Source organism: Neofelis nebulosa, chromosome 1 (assembly GCF_028018385.1).
Source record: "Neofelis nebulosa isolate mNeoNeb1 chromosome 1, mNeoNeb1.pri, whole genome shotgun sequence".
In the NCBI taxonomy this organism is placed as follows: Eukaryota; Metazoa; Chordata; class Mammalia; order Carnivora; family Felidae; genus Neofelis; species Neofelis nebulosa.
The window spans coordinates 91,568,148-91,590,694 of record NC_080782.1 but is presented as its reverse complement, the minus strand read 5'-3'; positions in this window follow the sequence as shown (position 1 = coordinate 91,590,694).

Sequence of the window (22,547 nt, the reverse complement as noted above, 5' to 3'; positions counted from 1 at the left end):
GTGATGGACATTAAGGAGGGCAATTGTTGGGATGAGAACTGGGTGTTACCTGTAAGAGACGAATCACTGGGATCTAGTCCTGAAGCCAAGACTACACTGTATGGTAACTAACTTGAAACTAAATTAAAAAAAAATCATCATCTAATTAGGAAGCTATGAGAGATCAAACTCTGATATACTGCTGATGTGAATGCTAAATTAAACAATGCCTATGAGAGAAACTTAGAAATACCTAGAAAGATTGTATATTGATGTATTTATCTTTTGAAAAATCCCACCACTCAGAATCTGTCAGAAAATACATTTGCAAAATGTGAAATAAAATATGACCAAGAATATCCATTATAGTATTTATAGAAATTTCAAAAGCTTAAAACGAACCCACATTCATTGATATAGGCCTGAATGAATAACTATAATAGCACATCTACTGAATGGGATATCCATGAAATGGAAAGAAAAATCCTTTATATCTGCCATGTAATAATTTTCAGGATTTTGTTTTATATTAATAAAAAGTAGGGTGCATAGTATTCTACCATTTGGCTTTTCCTTTACTTTTACTTTACCTTTCTACCTTTACTTTTTTAAACTAAAGGTAGAACATTTATATACAAATAAGTGCATATATGTTCATTTGCTTTCATTTGTGACAGTAAACATTGACAGTGGGGGAGAAAAGGCTGATAATACAGAACAGGTGGATATGGTAATACAGAACAGAGATGAAAAAGAGTTGTCTGAAAGTATCTCATTATATATTTAGATTTTAAAACATAGTTCCAAAAGGTATATTCAAAGAGTAAAATTAAAAAAGAAGCACTGGCTAAAATTTATAAACAAACCAAAACAAATAAACCTAATTCTTATCAGTTTTAGGACATATCCAATTTGAATATAAGTATTGCAAGTGATTTTATTTTATTTTTTTTATTTTTTATTTTTTAATATATGAAATTTATTGTCAAATTGGTTTCCATACAACACCCAGTGCTCATCCCAAGAGGTGCCCTCCTCAATACCAATTACCCACCCTCCCCTCCTTCCCACCCCCCATCAACCCTCAGTTTGTTCTCAGTTTTTAAGAGTCTCTTATGCTTTGTCTCTATCCCACTCTAACCTCTTTTTTTTTTTTTCCTTCCCCTCCCCCATGGGTTTCTGTTATGTTTCTCAGGATCCACATGAGAGTGAAACCATATGGTATCTGTCTTTCTCTGTATGGCTTATTTCACTTAGCATCACACTCTCCAGTTCCATCCACGTTGCTACAAAAGGCCATATTTCATTTTTTCTCATTGCCATGTAGTATTCCATTGTGTATTTAAACCACAATTTCTTTATCCATTGATCAGTTGATGGACATTTAGGCTCTTTCCATAATTTGGCTATTGTTGAGAGTGCTGCTATAAACATTGGGGTACAAGTGCCCCTATGCATCAGTACTCCTGTATCCCTTGGGTAAATTCCTAGCAGTGCTATTGCTGGGTCATAGGGTAGGTCTATTTTTAATTTTCTGAGGAACCTCCACACTGCTTTCCAGAGAGGCTGCACCAATTTGCATTCCCACCAACAGTGCAAGAGGGTTCCCGTTTCTCCACATCCTCTCCAGCATCTATAGTCTCCTGATTTCTTCATTTTGGCCACTCTGACTGGCGTGAGGTGATATCTGAGTGTGGTTTTGATTTGTATTTCCCTGATGAGGAGTGACGTTGAACATCTTTTCATGTGCCTGTTGGCCATCCGGATGTCTTCTTTAGAGAAGTGTCTATTCATGTTTTCTGCCCATTTCTTCACTGGGTTATTTGTTTTTCGGGTGTGGAGTTTGGTGAGCTCTTTATAGATTTTGGATACTAGCCCTTTGTCCGATATGTCATTTGCAAATATCTTTTCCCATTCCGTTGGTTGCCTTTTAGTTTTGTTGGTTGTTTCCTTTGCTGTGCAGAAGCTTTTTATCTTCATAAGGTCCCAGTAATTCACTTTTGCTTTTAATTCCCTTGCCTTTGGGGATGTGTCGAGTAAGAGATTGCTACGGCTGAGGTCAGAGAGGTCTTTTCCTGCTTTCTCCTCTAAGGTTTTGATGGTTTCCTGTCTCACATTCAGGTCCTTTATCCATTTTGAGTTTATTTTTGTGAATGGTGTGAGAAAGTGGTCTAGTTTCAACCTTCTGCATGTTGCTGTCCAGTTCTCCCAGCACCATTTGTTAAAGAGACTGTCTTTTTTCCATTGGATGTTCTTTCCTGCTTTGTCAAAGATGAGTTGGCCATATGTTTGTGGGTCTAGTTCTGGGGTTTCTATTCTATTCCATTGGTCTATGTGTCTGTTTTTATGCCAATACCATGCTGTCTTGATGATGACAGCTTTGTAGTAGAGGCTAAAGTCTGGGTTGTGATGCCTCCTGCTTTGGTCTTCTTCTTCAAAATTACTTTGGCTGTTTGGGGCCTTTTGTGGTTCCACATGAATTTTAGGATTGCTTGTTCTAGTTTTGAGAAGAATGCTGGTGCAATTTTGATTGGGATTGCATTGAATGTGTAGATGGCTTTGGGTAGTATTGACATTTTGACAATATTTATTCTTCCAATCCATGAGCAGGGAATGTCTTTCCATTTCTTTAAATCTTCTTCAATTACCTGCATAAGCTTTCTATAGTTTTCAGCATACAGATCTTTTACATCTTTGGTTAGGTGTATTCCTAGGTATTTTATGCTTCTTGGTGCAATTGTGAATGCGATCAGTTTCTTTATTTGTCTTTCTGTTGCTTCATTGTTAGTGTATAAGAATGCAACTGATGTCTGTACATTGATTTTGTATCCTGAAACTTTGCTGAATTCATGTATCAGTTCTAGCAGACTTTTGGTGGAGTCTATCGGATTTTCCATGTATAATATCATGTCATCTGCAAAAAGCTAGAGCTTGACTTCATCTTTGCCAATTTGGATGCCTTTGATTTTCTTTTGTTGTCTGATTGCTGATGCTAGAAGTTCCAGCACTATGTTAAACAACAGCGGTGAGAGTGGACATCCCTGTCGTGTTCCTGATCTCAGGGAAAAAGCTCTCAGTTTTTCCCCATTGAGGATGATGTTAGCTGTGGGCTTTTCATAAATGGCTTTTATGATCTTTAAGTATGTTCCTTCTATCCCGACTTTCTCAAGGGTTTTTATTAAGAAAGGGTGCTGGATTTTGTCAAAGGCCTTTTCTGCATCGATTGACAGGATCATATGGTTCTTCTCTTTTTTATTTATTAATGTCATGTATCACGTTGATTTGCGAATGTTGAACCAGCCCTGCATCCCGGGAATGAATCCCACTTGATCATGGTGAATAATTCTTTTTATATGCCGTTGAATTCGATTTGCTAGTATCTTATTGAGAATATTTGCATCCATATTCATCAGGGATATTGGCCTGTAGTTCTCTTTTTTTACTGGGTCTCTGTCTGGTTTAGGAATCAAAGTAATACTGGCTTCATAGAATGAGTCTGGAAGTTTTCCTTCCCTCTCTATTTCTTGGAATAGCTTGAGAAGGATAGGTATTATCTCTGCTTTAAACGTCTGGTAGAACTCCCCTGGGAAGCCATCTGGTCCTGGACTCTTATTTGTTGGGAGATTTTTGATAACCGATTCAATTTCTTCGCTGGTTATGGGTCTGTTCAAGCTTTCTATTTCTTCCTGATTGAGTTTTGGAAGAGTGTGGGTGTTTAGGAATTTGTCCATTTCTTCCAGGTTGTCCAATTTGTTGGCATATAATTTTTCATAGTATTCCCTGATAATTGTTTGTATCTCTGAGGGATTGGTTATAATAATTCCCTTTTCATTCATGATTTTATCTATTTGGGTTATCTCCCTTTTCTTTTTGAGAAGCCTGGCTAGAGGTTTTTCAATTTTGTTTATTTTTTCAAAAAACCAACTCTTGGTTTCGTTGTTCTGCTATACAGTTTTTTTAGATTCTATATTGTTTATTTCTGCTCTGATTTTTATTATTTCTCTTCTTCTGCTGGGTTTAGGCTTTCTTTGCTGTTCTGCTTCTATTTCCTTTAGGTGTGCTGTTAGATTTTGTATTTGGGATTTTTCTTGTTTCTTGAGATAGGCCTGGATTGCAATGTATTTTCCTCTCAGGACTGCCTTCGCTGCATCCCAAAGCTTTTGGATTGTTGTATTTTCATTTTCATTTGTTTCCATATATTTTTTTAATTTCTTCTCTAATTGCCTGGTTGACCCACTCATTCGTTAGTAGGGTGTTCTTTAACCTCCAAGCTTTTGGAAGTTTTCCAGACTTTTTCCTGTGGTTGATTTCAAGCTTTATAGCATTGTGGTCTGAAAGTATGCATGGTATAATTTCAATTCTTGTACACTTATGAAGGGCTGTTTTGTGACCCAGTATATGATCTATCTTGGAGAATGTTCCATGTGCACTCGAGAAGAAAGTATATTCTGTTGCTTTGGGATGCAGAGTTCTAAATATATCTGTCAAGTCCATCTGATCCAATGTATCATTCAGGGCCCTTGTTTCTTTATTGATCGTGTGTCTAGATGATCTATCCATTTCTGTAAGTGGGGTGTTAAAGTCCCCTGCAATGACTACATTCTTATCAATAAGGTTGCTTATGTTTATGAGTAATTGTTTTATATATTTGGGGGCTCTCATATTTGGCGCACAGACATTTATAATTGTTAGCTCTTCCTGATGGATAGACCCTGTAATTATTATATAGTGCCCTTCTTCATCTCTTGTTACAGCCTTTAATTTAAAGTCTAGTTTGTTTGATATAAGTATGGCTACTCCAGCTTTCTTTTGGCTTCCAGTAGCATGATAAATAGTTCTCCATCCCCTCACTCTCAATCTAAAGGTGTCCTCAGATCTAAAATGAGTCTCTTGTAGACAGCAAATAGATGGGTCTTGTATTTTTATCCATTCTGATACCCTATGTCTTTTGGTTGGCTCATTTAATCCATTTACATTCAGTGTTATTATAGAAAGATACGGGTTTAGAGTCATTGTGATGTCTGTATGTTTTATGCTTGTAGTGATGTCTCTGGTACTTTGTCTCACAGGATCCCCCTTAGGATCTCTTGTAGGGCTGGCTTTGTGGTGACAAATTCGTTCAGTTTTTGTTTGTTCGGGAAAACCTTTGTCTCTCCTTCTGTTCTAAATGACAGACTTGCTGGATAAAGGATTCTCGGCTGCATATTTTTTCTGTTTAGCACACTGAAGATATCGTGCCAAGCCTTTCTGGCCTGCCAAGTTTCAGAAGAGAGATCAGTCACGAGTCTTATAGGTCTCCCTTTATATGTGAGGGCACGTTTATCCCTTGCTGCTTTCAGAATTTTCTCTTTATCCTTGTATTTTGCCAGTTTCACTATGATATGTCGTGCAGAAGACCGATTCAAGTTACGTCTGAAGGGAGTTCTCTGTGCCTCTTGGATTTCAATGCCTTTTTCCTTCCCCAGTTCAGGGAAGTTCTCAGCTATAATTTCTTCAAGTACCCCTTCAGCACCTTTCCCTCTCTCTTCCTCCTCTGGGATACCAATTATGCGTATATTATTTCTTTTTAGTGTATCACTTAGTTCTCTAATTTTCCCCTCATACTCCTGGATTTTTTTTATCTCTCTTTCTCTCAGCTTCCTCTTTTTCCTTAACTTTATCTTCTAGTTCACCTATTCTCTCCTCTGCCTCTTCAATCCGAGCTGTCGTCATTTCCATTTTGTTTTGCATTTCGTTTAAAGTGCTTTTCAGCTCCTCGTGACTGTTCCTTAGTCCCTTGATCTCTGTGGCAAGAGATTCTCTGCTGTCCTCTATAGTGTTTTCAAGCCCAGCGATTAATTTTATGACTATTTTTCTAAATTTACTTTCTGTTTTATCATTTAAATCCTTTTTGATCAGTTCATTGGCTGTTGTTATTTCCTGGAGATTCTTCTGAGGGGAATTCTTCCGTTTGGTCATTTTGGATAGTCCCTGGAGTGGTGAGGACCTGCAGGGCACTTCCCCTGTGCTGTGGTGTATAACTGGAGTTGGTGGGCGTGGCCGCAGTCAGACCTGATGTCTGCCCCCAGCCCACCGCTGGGTCATAGTCAGACTAGTGTGTGCCTTCTCTTCCCCTCTCCTAGGGGCAGGATTCACTGTGGGGTGGTGTGGCCCATCTGGTCTACTTGCACACTGCCAGGCTTGTGGTGCTGGGGATCCAGCGTATTAGCTGGGGTGGGTAGGCAAGGTGCACGGGGGCAGGAGGGGCAGGCTTAGCTCAATTCTCCTTAGGTGATCCACTTCAGGAGGGGCCCTGTGGCAGCGAGGGAGTCAGATCTGCTGCTGGAGGTTTGGCTCCGCAGGAGCACAGAGTTGGGTGTTTGCGCTGAGCGAGCAAGTTCCCTGGCAGGAACTGGTTCCCTTTGGGATTTTGGCTGGGGGATGGGTGGGGGAGATGGCACTGGGGAGTGCCTTTGTTCCCCACCAAACTGAGCTCTGTCCTCAGGGGGCTGAGCAACTCTCCCTCCCTTTGTCCTCCAGCCTTCCCGCTTTCCGAGCAGAGCTGTGAACTTAGGACCTCCCAGATGCTAAGTCGCGCTTGCTGTCCGAACACAGTCCGTCCGGCCCCTCCGCTTTTGCCAGCCAGACTCGGGGGCTCTGCTTGGCCGGCGAGCCGCCCCTCTGCCCCGGCTCCCTCCCGCCAGTCCGTGGAGCGCGCACCACCTCGCTGCCCTTCCTACCCTCTTCCGTGGGCCTCTCGTCTGCGCTTGACTCTGGAGACTCTATTCTGCTAATCCTCTGGCGGTTTTCTGGGTTATTTAGGCAGGTGTAGGTGGAATCTAAGTGATCAGCAGGACGCGCGGTGAGCCCAGCGTCCTCCTACACCGCCATCTTCCCTATCCTCCTCAAGTGATTTTAGAACCTAGTATTTTGTATACACATTAGTATTTAGAAGATACTTTTCAGAAAGAAAAAAAAAACTGAGAAGAAATCTTAGATTTGATGCAATAGTCTAATTGTTAATTAGTGTTGGTATTATTTTGTTAAAATGAACTTTAATGTCCATGCATAACTGAGTAATTCAGCATATGGAAATTTTCAAGCTGCAAACTTAGTTAAAATAAGGAATATTTAAATATAAAATAAGCTTAATTTATACTTAAATTTGGTGGCTTTTATTTTGAATATTTTCCTCTTTGTATTTTTATGCTATTAGAATATACACTGTAAAATGCATTTCTATTTCTTTATATTCAGATATGAAAAGTAACTGTTATTTTAATATATTAAAAGACTGATTAATCTAAAACTTTAGATACATGAAATACTCAGAAAACTAAACTGTGTAATACCTTGTTTTACAAATAAAAATGACAAAACTTCACATTAACATATATTTACATAATTTGATATATCATTACTAATATATAACTTAGACACATAAAGCATATTTTCAAAATGTAAACAATTTTGCATTTTTATTATTCAGAGTGTGTATGTGTATAAACTAGTTCATAATAACACTGTGCAGTGATGCAAAGTATGTGTGTGTGTGGTGTGTGTGTGTGTATGTGTGTGTGTGTGTGTGTGTGTGTGCACATGCATGCATGCATGTATGTCCTTATGAACAGAAAGGATCATTTTATTTTAATCTCCCAATGTTAATTTTGATTTTTCCAAACCTGAATTCTTTGACAGTTTTCTCTTGTTAAATGTGACTTTTTTTCTTTGCTCTAATGTCCTGGCTGTCCTCTGTGGTGATGTAATTCTCTTAGCATTGACAGAAAGCCCCCAAAAATCTTGGTGGAAAGGAAATGCTTTCAGTGATATATAACACTGTAAAATTCAACAACTTGTACTATTGCTCATATGTCTGACATAGCCTGATCAATGGCATGGAAAAATTGGATACCATCATAGATATGCCTTTTCTGACAATTACTTTCTCTTTCAAAATGCAATTTTTTTCTTTATAATTTTCTTTAAATCTTTAAATTATGATTAAACAGAATTACTTAGAATTGTCATATGTGTAACTGCTATTTTGAATTTGATAAGTTTTTAAATGTATAATTATATTAAAAACTTTTGATAGTCTGCTGTAGATAAATTATGAACTTTACAATATCTCTTAAGTTTTCCTTTATTTTACCAGTAAAAATGCATATATTTTAAAAAATCATGGAAAATATATATTTTATAAATTAAAATTCAAAAGGTCCCCTGGCCTATCCCTTAACTCTGTTCCATAGAGGGACTTGCTGATACTATTTTTAGACATGTCTTCTGTTATCTACAATAAATAGCATGTACAGTCTATCATTACTGGATAACTCAATTTTAGAATTTACCAATTTATTTTCTATTAATTAGATGGAATTTAGCCATCTTAAACTCCTGTTGTCTTACTCCCATTAAAACCATCTTAAATATCTATTGTCTATCTATCTATCTATCTATCTATTATCTATCTCATTAAATGTATGTTATAAAATGAGATTACATTTTAATAAGATTATCCCTCCATTTGGAAATATATGCATTCTTAAAATTTTTAAAAAATGTTTATCTTTGAGAGAGAGAAAAAGAGAGAGCATGAGCAGGGGAGGGCAGAAAGAGGGAGACACAGAATCCAAAGCAGTATCCAGGCTCTGAGCTGTCTGCACAGAGCCTAATGTGGGGCTTGGACTCAAACCATGAGATCATGACCTGAGTTGAAGTTGGACACTTAACCAATTGAACTACCCAGGAAATCTGGTAATGTTTTCAAAGTTACATGTATTTTATATAAGTTATAGTAAACATAAAATATAATAAAACTATTTCATATGATTCTCAAAGACTTTTGAAATACAGTTTTCTACTCATCATTTAGCTTAACTACATAATTCTCTTTAAAGCAACTGGCCATTGGTCAGAAGGGAAGATGGCAGTGTAGGAGGACGCTGGGCTCACCTCCTCCTGCTGATCACTTAGATTCCACCCACATCTGCCTAAATAACCCGGAAAACCACCAGAAGACTAGCAAAATGGACTCTCCAGGTCCAAGCATAGACAAGAGGCCCATGGAAGAGGGTAGGAAGGGCGGAGAGACAGTATGTGCTACATGGACCGGCGGGAGGGAGCCGGGGCAATGGAGCGGCAGCCTGCCAGACAAGGCAGAGCTCCCAAAATCTGGCTTGCAAAAGCAGAGGGGCCGGACTCCATGAGTTCTGACAGCAAGTGGGACTTAACATCTGGAATGTTAAAAGTGAACAGCTCTGCTCTTGGATGGCAGGGAGGGCCAGAGGACACTGGGAAGGAGAGTTGTTGAGCCCCAGAAGACAGAGCTCAGACTGGTGGGGAACAAAGGTGCTGGCAATAGCCATCTCCTTCTCCCATCCCCCAGCCGAAATCCCAAAGGGAACAAGTTCCCGTCACTGAACTTGCTTGCACCCTGCAAACGCCCAACACTGTGCTTCTGTGGATCCATCCCTCCAATGGGTCTGCCTCCCTCCCAGTGCTGCAGGGCCCCTCTTGCAGGGGACCACTGACAGCAAAGTGAGCTAAGCCTGCCCCTCCCTCCCCTGTGAACCTTGCTGATCCACCCTAGCTAATACACCAGATCCCATCAAAGCAGCACCACAAGCCTGTCAGTGTGCAAGTAGCCCAGACAGGGGCCACACCACTCCACAGTGAGTCCTGCCCCTGGGAGAGGGGAAGATAAGGTACACACCAGTCTGACTGTGGCCCCATTGGCGGGCTGGGGGCAGATATCAGGTCTGACTGCAGCCCCCCCCACCAACACAGGTCACGCCAGACAGCACAGGGGAAGTGCCCTGTAGTTTCGAGCCACCCCAGGGACTACCCAAAATGATGAAATGGAAGAATTCTCCTCAAAAGAAACTCCAGGAAGTAGTGACAGCTAATGAATTGATCAAAAACGATTTAAGCAATATAACGGAACAAGAATTTAGAATAATAGTCATAAAATTAATTGCTGGGCTTGAAAAAAGCATAGAGGACAGCAGAGAATCTATTGCTACAGAGATCAAGGGACTAAGAAATAGTCATGAGGAACTAAATAAATGCTATATATGAGGTGAAAATCAAATGGAAGTGGCCATAGCACAGATTGAAGAGGCAGAGGAGAGAATAGATGAATTAGAAGATAAAATTATGGAAAAAGAGGAAGCTGAGAAAAAGAGAGATTGAAAAAATCCAGGAGTTTGAGGGGAGAATTAGAGAACTAAATGATGCAATCAAATGGAACAATATCTGTATCATAGGAATTCCAGAGAAGAAGAGAGAGAGAAAGGGGCTAAAGGTGTACTTGACCAAATCATAGCTGAGAACTTTCCTGATCTCGGGAAGGAAAAAGGCATTGGAATCCAAGAGGCACAGAGAATTCCCTACAGATGTAACTTGAATCGATCTTCTGCAGGACCTATCATAGTGAAACTGGCAAAATACAAGGATAAAGAGAGAATTATGAAAGCAGCTAGGGGTAAACAGGCCCTAACATACAAAGGTAGACACATAAGGTAGTGGCAGACCTATCTACTGAAACTTGGCAGGCCAGAAAGGAATGGCAGGTAATTCAGTGTGATGAACAGAAAAACGGGCCCTAACATACAAAGGTAGACACATAAGGTAGTGGCAGACCTATCTACTGAAACTTGGCAGGCCAGAAAGGAATGTCAGGTAATTCAATGTGATGAACAGAAAAAATATGCAGCCGAGAATCCTTTATGCAGCAAGTCTGTCATTCAGAATAGAAGGAGAGATAAAGGTTTTCCTAAACAAACAAAAACTGAAGGAGTTCATCACCACTAAATCAGCCTTACAAGAGATCCTAAGGGGGATTCTGTGAGTGAAATGTTACAAGGACCACAAAGTACCAGAGACACCACTACAAGCATGAAACCTATAGACATCACAATGACTCTAAACCCATATCTTTGAATAATAACATTGACTGTAAATGGACTAAATGCTCCAACCAAAAGACAAGGTATTAAAATGGATAAAAAAACACACACACACACACATAAAAAACAGACTCATCTATTTGCTGCCTATAAGAGACTCATTTTAGATGTGAGGACACCTTCAGATTGAAAGTGAGGGGATGGAGAACTATCTATCATGCTACTGGAAGTCAAAAGAAAGCTGGAGTAGCCATACTTATATCAGACAAACTAGACTTTAAAATAAAGGCTGTAACAAGAGATGAAGAAGGGCATTATATAATAATTAAAGGGTCTATCCATTAGGAAGAGCTAACAATTATAAATGTCTATTCACTGAATTTGGAGGCCCAAATATATAAAACAATTACTCACAAACATAAGCAACCTTATTGACAAGAATGTGGTAATTGCAGGGGACGTTAATACTCCACTGACAACAATGGATAGATCATCTAGACACACGGTCAATAAAGAAACAAGGGCCCTGAATGATACATTGGATCAGATGGACTTGACAGATATATTTAGAACTCTCCATCCCAAAGCAACAGAATATACTTTCCTCTTGAGTGCACATGAAACATTCTCCAAAATAGATCACATACTGGGTCACAAAACAGCCCTTCATAAGTATACAAGAATTGAGATCATACCATGCATACTTTCAGACCACAATGCTATGAAGCTTGAAATCAACCACAGGAAAAAGTCTGGAAAAACCTCCAAAAGCATGGACGTTAAAGAACACCCTACTAAAGAATGAATGGGTCAACCAGGCAATTGGAGAAGAAATTAAAAAATATATGGAAACAAATGAAAATGAAAATACAACAATCCAAAAGCTTTGGGATGCAGCGAAGGCAGTCCTGAGAGGAAAATACATCGCCATCCAGGCCTATCTCAAGAAACAAGAAAAATCCCAAATACAAAATCTAACATCACACCTAAAGGAAATAGAAGCAGAACAGCAAAGAAAGCCTAAACCCAGCAGAAGAAGAGAAATAATAAAAATCAGAGCAGAAATAAACAATATAGAATCTAAAAAAACGGTAGAGCAGATCAACGAAACCAAGAGTTGGTTTTTTGAAAAAATAAACAAAATTGAAAAACCTCTAGCCAGGCTTCTCAAAAAGAAAAGAGAGATGACCCAAATAGATAAAATCATGAATGAAAATGGAATTATTACAACCAATCCCTCAGAGATACAAACAATTATCAGGGAATACTATGAAAAATTATATGCCAACAAACTGGACAACCTGGAAGAAATGGACAAATTCCTAAACACCCACACTCTTCCAAAACTCAAACAGGAAGAAATAGAAAGCTTGAACAGACCCATAACCAGCGAAGAAATTGAATTAGTTATCAAAAATCTCCCAACAAGTAAGAGTCCAGAACTCCCTAGGGAATTCTACCAGACATTTAAAGCAGAGATAATACCTATCCTTCTCAGGCTGTTCCAAAAAATAGAAAGGGAAGGAAAACTTCCAGACTCATTCTATGAAGCCAGCATTACTTTGATTCCTAAACCAGATAGAGACCCAGTAAAAAAAGAGAACTACAGGCCAATATCCCTGATGAATATGGATGCAAAAATTCTCAACAAGACACTAGCAAATCGAATTCAACAGGGTATAAAAAGAATTATTCACCATGATCAAGTGGGATTCATTCCTGGGATGCAGGGCTGGTTCAACATTCGCAAATCAATCAACGTGATACATCACATTAATAAAAGAAAAGAACCATATGATCCTGTTAACTGATGCAGAAAAAGCATTTGACAAAATTCAGCATCCCTTCTTCATAAAAACCCTCAAGAAAGTCAGGATAGTAGGAACATACTTAAACATCATAAAAGCCATTTATGAAAAGCCCACAGCTAATACCATCCTCAATAGGGAAAAACTGAGAGCTTTCCCCCTGAGATCAGGAACACAACAGGGATGTCCACTCTCACCGCTGTTTTTTAACATAGTGTTGGAAGTTCTAGCATCAGCAATCAGACAACAAAAGGAAATCAAAGGCATCAAAATTGGCAAAGATGAAGTCAAGCTTTCGATTTTTGCAGATGACATGATATTATACATGGAAAATCTGATAGACTCCACCAAAAGTCTGCTAGAACTGATACATGAATTCAGCAAAGTTTCAGGATACAAAATCAATGTACAGAAATCAGTTGCATTCTTATAAACTAATAATGAAGCAACAGAAAGACAAATAAAGAAACTGATCCCATTCAAAATTGCACCAAGAATCATAAAATACCTAGGAATACACCTAACCAAAGATGTAAAATATCTGTATGCTGAAAACTATAGAAAGCTTACGAAGGAAATTGAAGAGGATACAAAGAAATGGGAAAACATTCTGTGCTCATGGATTAGAAGAATAAATATTGTCAAAATGTCAATTCTACCCAAAGCTATCTATACATTCAATGCAATCCCAAACAAAATTGCACCAGCAATCTTCTTGAAGCTAGAACAAACAATCATAAAATTTGTATGGAACCACAAAAGACCCCAAATAGACAAAGTAATATGGAAGAAGACCAAAGTGGGAGGCATCACAATCCTGGACTTTAGCTTCTACTACATAGCTATAATCATCAGACAGCATGGTATTGGCACAAAAATAGACACATAAACCAATGGAATAGAGTAGAGGCTCCAGAATTGGACCCACAAAATATGGCCAACTAATCTTTGACAAAGCAGGAAAGACTGCCCAATGGAAAAAAGACAGTCTCTTTAACAAATGGTGCCCGAAGACCTGGACAGCAACATGCAGAAAAATGAAACCAGACCACTTTCTTACATCAATCACAAAATAAACTCAAAATGGATAAAGGATCTGAATGTGAGACATGAAGCCACCAAAACCCTAGAAGAGAAAGCAGGAAAAAACCTCTCTGACCTCAGCCACAGCAATTTCTTACTCCACACATCCCCAAGGGCAAGTGAATTAAAAGCAAAAATGAACTATTGGGAGTTCATGAAGATAAAAAGCTTCTGCACAGAAAAGGAAACAATCAACAAAACTAAAGGCAACCAACGTAATAGGAAAAGATATTTGCAAGTGACATAGTGGACAAAGGGCTAGTATCCAAAATCATTAAGAACTCACCAAACTCCACACCCTAAAAACAAATAATCCAGTGAAGAAATGGGCAGAAAACATGAATAGAAACTTTTCCAAAGAAGACATCCATATGGCCAACAGGCACATGAAAAGATGCTCAACGTCCCTCATCATCAGGAAAATACAAATCAAAACCACACTGAGATATCACCTCATGCCGGTTAGAGTGGCTAAAATGAACGAATCAGGAGACTATAGATCCTGGAGAGGATGTGAGAAACGGGAACCCTCTTGCACTGTTGGTGGGAATGCAAACTGGTGCAGCTACCCTGGAAAACAGTGTGGAGCTTCCTCAAGAAATTAAAAATAGGTCTACCCTATGACCCAGCAATAGCACTGCTAGGAATTTACCCAAGAGATACAGGAGTACTGATGCATAGGGGCACTTGTACCCCACTGTTTATAGTAGCACTCTCAACAGTAGCCAAATTATGGAAAGAGCCTAAATGTCCATCAACTGATGAATGGATAAAGAAATTGTGGTTTATATACACAATGGAATACTTCTTGGCAATGAGGAAGAATGAAATATGGCCTTTTGTAGCAACGTGGATGGAAATGGAGAGTGTTATGCTAAGTGAAATAAGTCATACAGAAAAAGACAGGTACCATATGTTTTCACTCTTAAGTGGATACTAAGAAACTTAACAGAAGACAATGGGGGAGGAGAAGGGAAAAAAAAAGTTAGAGAGGGAGAGTGCCAAACAATAAGAGACTCTTAAAAAATGAGAATAAACTGAGGGTTGATGGGGAGTGGGAGGGAGGGGATGGTGGGTGATGGGCACTGAGGAGGGCACCTGTTGGGAGGAGCACTGGGTGTTGTAAGGAAAGCAATTTGACAATAAATTTCATATTAAAAAAATTAACAGTTTGCCATAATAAAAAATAAAAATAAAATAAATACAGCAACCGGCCATGTAGAAATTGGTTAAAAACTTTTGACAAGAGAAAATCTCCAGGCAAAATGATTTTACTGACAAAATCTCTGACAGGGCATTCCTTATACATAGATTTATAATCTTCTCACAGACTCACTGTAACCTGCAAAGAGATATTTCTTATCCCTTAATCTTTTCTTGTATGTTCTTAAATTCCAATTTAAATTTATCTTTGTAAATTTTAGAAATTTTATTTTAGCTTTGCATAATTCATTACTGACAAAAATACCATTTAACATAGTTAGTGTCCTCCTGACAAGATGAAGGTTTGAAGTTTTCACGGCACTCAATTTGGATATAACTTAAATGAAGGTGCTTTTCACTAAAGCATTATTTACATATTTGATTGAACATGTGATTAATGTCTTTTATTATAGGCAGGCACTGGCTTTGATAGAAGCAAGTTAATTGAATAAAAGTGACTACTCAAACACAGCATTGGAAATGCATATGTTTTCACTCTTATGTGGATCCTGAGAAACTTAACAGAAACCCATGGGGGAGGGGAAGGAAAAAAAAAAAAAAAAGAGGTTAGAGTGGGATAGAGCCAAAGCATAAGAGACTTAAAAACTGAGAACAAACTGAGGGTTCAAGGGGGAGGGGGGGTTGGGAGGGAGGGGAGGGTAGGTGATGGGTATTGAAGAGGGCATCTTTCGGGATGAGCACTGGGTGTTGTATGGAAACCAATTTCACAATAAATTTCATATATTAAAAAAATAAGGAAATGCAGGTGGCTAAGAAAAAATGAACACATAAAATTGTGGGATGCTTCAAAACTAATTTTTAGAGGAAATTGGTAGCTTTGAATGTTTACATTAGAAATAAAGAAGAGTATAAAATCATTTTTCTAAGCTTAAACTTTAGCAAGTTACTAGGAATTCCTTAAGAAGCCTTCTTAGAAAGACCAAACACATTTCGCATTGTAGCTCATTAAAGCAGGAAAAAAAAAAATCACAAAGCCACACCTAGCTGCGAGGCAGGCTAGAGAATTAATACTTTAAACCCAAAGTATGCCTACACTGATTATAGTTGAGATCCCTTGTGAAAAAAGAGAATGAATGTCGGTTAGCAATTTGTAGTCTCTGCCACACAACTAAATACAGAGATAACACCTAAGGGTCTAGGAGTATCCCATTAAGTGACCCTTTCCACAGACATTACATTTTTCTAGAAAGAAATAATATTAGAAAACTGAAACTACAGCATTCTTTGAGGAATGAGTTAGGCCAATCTGCAGTCTGAATAAAATGTGAAGGAAAGTAGAACAGGATAATTCTATTTGGTCTTGGTTAAAAATAACTCATTTAATCCACAAATATATGGAAAAATTAACCATATGACAAACACTAGTCACATATTGAGAATACAGAGATAAATAAGACAAACATCTCTACTTATAAGGAAATTATATTCTGAAGAAAAGGCATAAACTAAAGAAAGAAAAAGGAAAAGAAAGGAAAAGAAATGAAATAAAATAAAATAGAATAAAATAATAAAATAAAATAAAATAAAATAAAATAAAATAAAATAAAATATCTTGTGTAAGTACCAGGAAGAAAATAAAACAGGGTGGGACAGACTAGTGGGAGAGGCTACTTTATAATGGATGTTTAAGACAATCTTTCTGAGAAGTTGGCATTTGAGTTGAGAATGGGATTAGTTAATGACAGTAATTATATTTTTTTTATTTATGTATTTTGAGAGAGAGAGCACAGGTGTGCATGCATGTGTGCAGGTGAGGGGCAGAGAAAGGGAGAGGATCCCAAGCAAGCTCCACACGGTAAGCAGGGAGCCTGTTTTGGGAGCTCAATCTCATGAACCCTGAGATCATGTCCAGAGCTGAAATCAAGAGTCAGATGCTTAACTGACTGAGCCACCCAGGAACCCCAGGGAATACTACTGACCAAAATAAAAAAGAGAAGAAAATCCTGCCATATGTGACAACATGAATGGACCTTGAGGAAATTATGCTAAGTGACATAAGTCAGACAACCATTGTATGATCTCACGTATACGTGGAATCTAAACAAATAAATAAACTCTTAGAAAAATAGATCAGATTTGGGGTTACCAGAGGCAAGAGTTGAGGGGTTGAGGAAATTGGATATAGGGACTCAAAAGATTTCTAGTTACAAGATAAATAAATGCTAGTAGTGTAATATATACATGAGGGCTATAGTCAGCACTGCTCTGTGGTATATTTGTAAGTCACTAAGAGAGTAGATCCTAAAAGTTCTCATCGTAAAGGGAATAATAGGTTTTCAGTAAATATAACTAATATCGTGGTTAAAAACATATAACATGAAATTTACCACCTTAACCATGTTTAAATATACAGTTCATTAGTGTTGAATATATTCATACTCTTTTGCAACAGATTCTGGAAGTTTTCATCTTGGAAAACTGAAACGTTATACCCATTAAACACTAATTTCCCTTCCTTCCCTACCCTCTAGCCCTTGGCAATCACCTTTTAACTTTCAGTTTAAAAGATTCTTGCTACTTTAGATACTTTGTGTTAGTGGAATCATACCATATTTGTTCTTTTGTGACTGGCTTATTTAATTCAGCATAATATCTTCCAGTTCTTTCATGTTGTAGCTTTTGACAGCAATTCCTTATTTACTACAGCTTCATAGTAGTCCGTGATATGTATATGTCATGTTCACTTTATCCATTCATTTGTCAATGGACATTTAGGTTATTTCCTTATCTTGACTATTTTCATTAATGCTGCAATGACTGAGTAAGCACAGATAGCTCTTTGAGATCTTGATTTCAATTACCTGGATATATACTGAGAAGTAGGAGTGTTGAATTATACAGTAGTTCTATTGTAGAAATTGCCACACTCTTTTTCATGATGGCTACAACATTTTACATTCCCATCAATAGTATAAAAACATTCCAACTTTTCTACATACTCACCAACACTTGTTATTTTCTTCTCTTTTGATAGTGGCCATCCTAATGGCAGTTATGTGATACCTCGTGGTTTTCATTTGTATTTCTCTTACAACTAATGATGTTGAGCAACTTTTCATATATTCTTGTATATATTCTTTGGCTACTCATAAACATATTCTTTGGAGGATTGTCTATTCCAGCCCTTGCCCATTTCTTCATTTGGTTATTTGTTTGTTTTTGAGTTGTATGAGTTCATTATATATTCTAGATATTAACACCTTATCAGATACATGATTTGAGATTATTTCTTCCTATATGGTAGGTTATCTTTTCAGTTTGTTGCTTGTTTCTTCCTCGGTACACAGTAGTTTTTAAGTTTGAGGTACCCCCATTTGTCTACTTTTGCTTTTGTGACCTTAGCTTTTGGGGTCATAGTCAATAAAACATTACCAAATCTAATATCATGGAGTTTTCCCCCATATTTTCTTGTAGAATCTTATAATTTTGGTCTTATGTTTGTCTTTAATCTGTTTTGAGTTGTTTTTGTATATGGTAGAAAGTAAAAGTCCAATTTCATTCTTTTGCTTATGGGTATGTAGTTTTCCCATCACTATTTGCTGAAGAAACTGTCCTTTCCCCATTAGGTAGTGTTGACACCCTTGCAAAAATCATTTGACCACATCTGCAAGAGTGTATTTCTGGGCTCTCTGTTCCATTGATTTACATGTCCATTTTTATGACAGTTCTATACCATCTTGATTCTTGTTGCTTAGTAGTATGTTTGGAAGTCAAAAAGTGTGAGGCCTCCAACTTCGTTCTTTTTCAAGATTATTTCAGATATATATGTAGATTTTAGGGGGAATTTTTCTATTTCTGAAAAAAAATACATTGAAGTTTTGATAGAGATTGCATTAAATTTGTAGATCACATTGGATAGTATGGACAATTAAATAATATTGAGTTCCAATCCATGAACATAGGATTTTTACATTTATTTGCATCTCCTTTGATTTCTTTTAGCAATGATTTGCAGTTTTCAGTGTTACACATCTTGTGCCCCTTGATTAAGTTTATTTTTAAAATTTTATTTTTGATGATACTGTAAATAAAATTGCTTTCTTAATATCTTCTTCAGACCAGTCATTACTAATGTATAGAATCAGAACTGATTTTAACAGTTGTTACAGAATCTTTGTGTTTGTATACATAAGATTTTGTCTTCTTCATGATCATTTATTTCTTTCCAATTTGGACTTTTTTTTCTCGGTCTAATTGCTCTGGTTGTCTCCTGAAGTGTTGTGTTCAACAGAAGTGGTGAGAGTAGAGATCCTTATTTATTAACTAAACTGATAACTAAACTTCTGCTTCTGATCTTAGAGGAAAATAATTCAGTACTTTGCCACTGAATCTAATGATTTATGAGTTTTTCATTTATGGCTTTTATTATTTTGAGATAGTTCCCTTTTATCTCTAGTTTGTTGAGAGTTTTTTTTATCATTAAAAATGTTGAATTTTGTCAAACGATGTCAATTTGTTCTTCATTCTGTTAACATGGTGTATTACATTGATTTATTTTTATAGGTGAAATCATCCGTGCATTCCAGATTAAAGTAAATGTTTTAATAACATGTTTAAAGAGGATCTTTTACCACTGTAATAATGTGATTTTCTTAATTGCAACTGTATATAAGTCTTAGTCTAAATCCTGCTTCTGATGCAACAGCTTATGTCTGACTTCAGCTATATTCTGATGACTAAGAAATCATTGAACATGTGTGTGTGTGTGTGTGTGTGTGTGTGTGTGTTGTGCAATAAATGAGAACAAATACAAAATACTAGTTGAAAAGGTAAACTCTCAAACCATATTCTATGAGTTAAAATTTTAACTCTTCTAAGAAGTTTACTAGTTTTTTGAGGTTGGACAGATTAGTTAGTATGTTTGTACCTCAGTTACCTGAACTATAAAATGTAAACATCAACAATAAGTGTCTCATATAGCCAACAACAAGAATACGTGTAATTTTCAATTGGCTATTGCATGCAATTTCATTGCTGAAATTAGTGTTAATTTTTAAAATAAATGTTTTTATTTTAGAATAGTTTTATATTTATAGCATAATTATGATGATAGTACAAAGAATCCCCACACTCTCCACATCTAGCTTTCCCTATTATTAGAATCCTGTATTATTAGTATGGTACATTTGTCACAACTTAATTAACTAATGAATTAATACTGATACATTTTTTTAAATTAAATTCCAATGTTTTTACTTTTTCTATCCCATAAATCTTAGTTTTACTCAATGTCCACATTCTTTTTCAAGATCCCATCAGGTTACCACATTATATTTAGTCATCAGGTTTCCTTAGGCTACTCTTGACTGTGACAGTTTCTTAACTTCCATTGTTTTTTACTATCTTGACTGCTTTGAGAAATACTGGTGAGGTATTTTTTCTGTAGCCCTCAATTTGAAATTGTCTGGTATTTTTTTTCTCATGATTAGCCTGGAGTTAGGGGTTTTTAGGAGGAAGACCATAGAGTTAAAGTGCTATTTTCATTATATCATATGAAGGGTACATACATACTTTCAGGATGACTTATCACTGTTGACATTAACCCTGTTTCCTGTCTGGGTGGCATTTGTCAGATTTCTCCACAGTGAAGTTACTATTTCTCCCCCTTTTTCTATGCTATCCAGTTTGGAAGAAAGTCACTCTGTGCCACAGCCCACACTTAAGATATTTATGATTCTATCTAATATTCTTTTAAAAGTTTCATTTATTCTGCCTGCAGTATGTTCCTTTTCTTCTTGTTTTGCATTTCACATTGTTTTAATATTTTATTATTTCATTTTATACCTAAATTGGGGGTTATAAACTACTTTACTATTTTATAATGTGCATGCTACAAATCACAGCACTCATCAAAAATTATATATATTTTCATTATTAGTAATAAAATTTACTATCTTTACGACAATGCAAGGGCCTTTGAAAAACTTTACATATGTTCTTCTATTTCTGTCATATATATGAAATTATGTATGTGAGAGGGGAGTGGGGGTGGCTCAGTTGGTTAAGGATCTGACTCTTGATCTTGTCTCAGGTCATGACCTCACAGTTAGTGAGTTCAAACCCTGCATTGGGCTTCATGCTGGCAATGAAGAGCCTGCTTGGGATTCTCTCTTTACTCTCTCTCTGCCTCTGCTTTCCCTCTCTCTCTCAAAATAAATAAACATTAAAAAATAAAAATTGAAAAGAGACATATATACATGATATATATATATATATATGTATACACACACATATATGTACATATATATATTTAAAACTATCCAAAGAATTCTCTTAATATTTTTGAATATTGAGAGAAAACAAATTTTGAAAGTATATGGGAAAATCACTGTATAATACCAAAATGCTATATAGATATTTTTAATGTCCTATTAAATTAGGTAACTTGAAAGAAAATAGAAAATAATAATTCATAGTTTACAAACCTGTTGAAAATTTCAAGTTTTTATTGTTCATTACAAGTGCCCTCCTTTTTTTAAATGTTTATTTATTTTTGAGATAGAGAGTTCCAGAGGGGAGGAGCAGGAGAGAGGGAGACAGAGGATCTGAAGCAGGCTCTGTGTTGACAGCAGAGAGCCTGATGTGGGGCTCAAACTCATGAAGTGTAGAATCATGAATTGAGCTGAAGTTGGACATTCAACCAACTGAGCCACCAAAGCACCCCAGTAAGTGCCCTCCTTAACCTCTGTCATCCATTTAACCCATCCCCCCACGACCACATCTCTAGCAACCCTCAGTTTATTCTCTTTAGTTAAGAATCTCTTAATGTTTGCTTCCCTCTCTTCATTTTCCCCTATAGTCATCCGTTTTGTTTCTTAAATTCCATGTATAAGTGAAATCATATGGTATTTGTATTTCTCTGACTGACTTATTTCACTTAGTATAATCTACTCTAGCTCCATCCACAATGTTGCAAACGGAAAGAGTTCATTTTTCTGGTGGCTAAGTAATATTCCATTTTGTGTGTGTGTGTGTGTGTGTGTGTGTGTGTGTGTGTGTGATATATATCACTTCTTTTTTATCCATTCATAAGTTTATGGACTTTGGGCTCTTTCCATAATTTGACTACTGTTGATAATGCTGATATAAACATCAGGGTGCATGTATCCCTTTAAATCAGTATTTTTGTATCCTTTGGGTACCTAGTAGTGTAATTGTTGGATCAATGTGTAGTTTTATTTTTAACTTTTTGAAGAATCTCCATACTGTTTTCCAGAGAGGATGCATGAGTTTGCATTCCCACCAACAGTTTAAGAGGGTTCCCCTTTCTTGGCATTCTTACCAACACCTGTTGTTTTCTTTGATGTTAATTTTAGCCATTCTGACTGGTGTGAAGTCATATCTCATTGTAGTTTTGATTTTTATTTCCCTGAGTTTTTTTTCTACTTAGTTGGCATAGATATTAGACTTTTTTTGTCAAAGAAGCCTTAATTACAAGAATGAAAATGGTGACCCATTTACCACCAGGGATAATGGGTATATAAACAGAAACTTTAGAATAATATATTTCACCATACTCAAAAACTCCTGTGTGAAAGAGTGGATAGTTGTGACTAGGATCAGT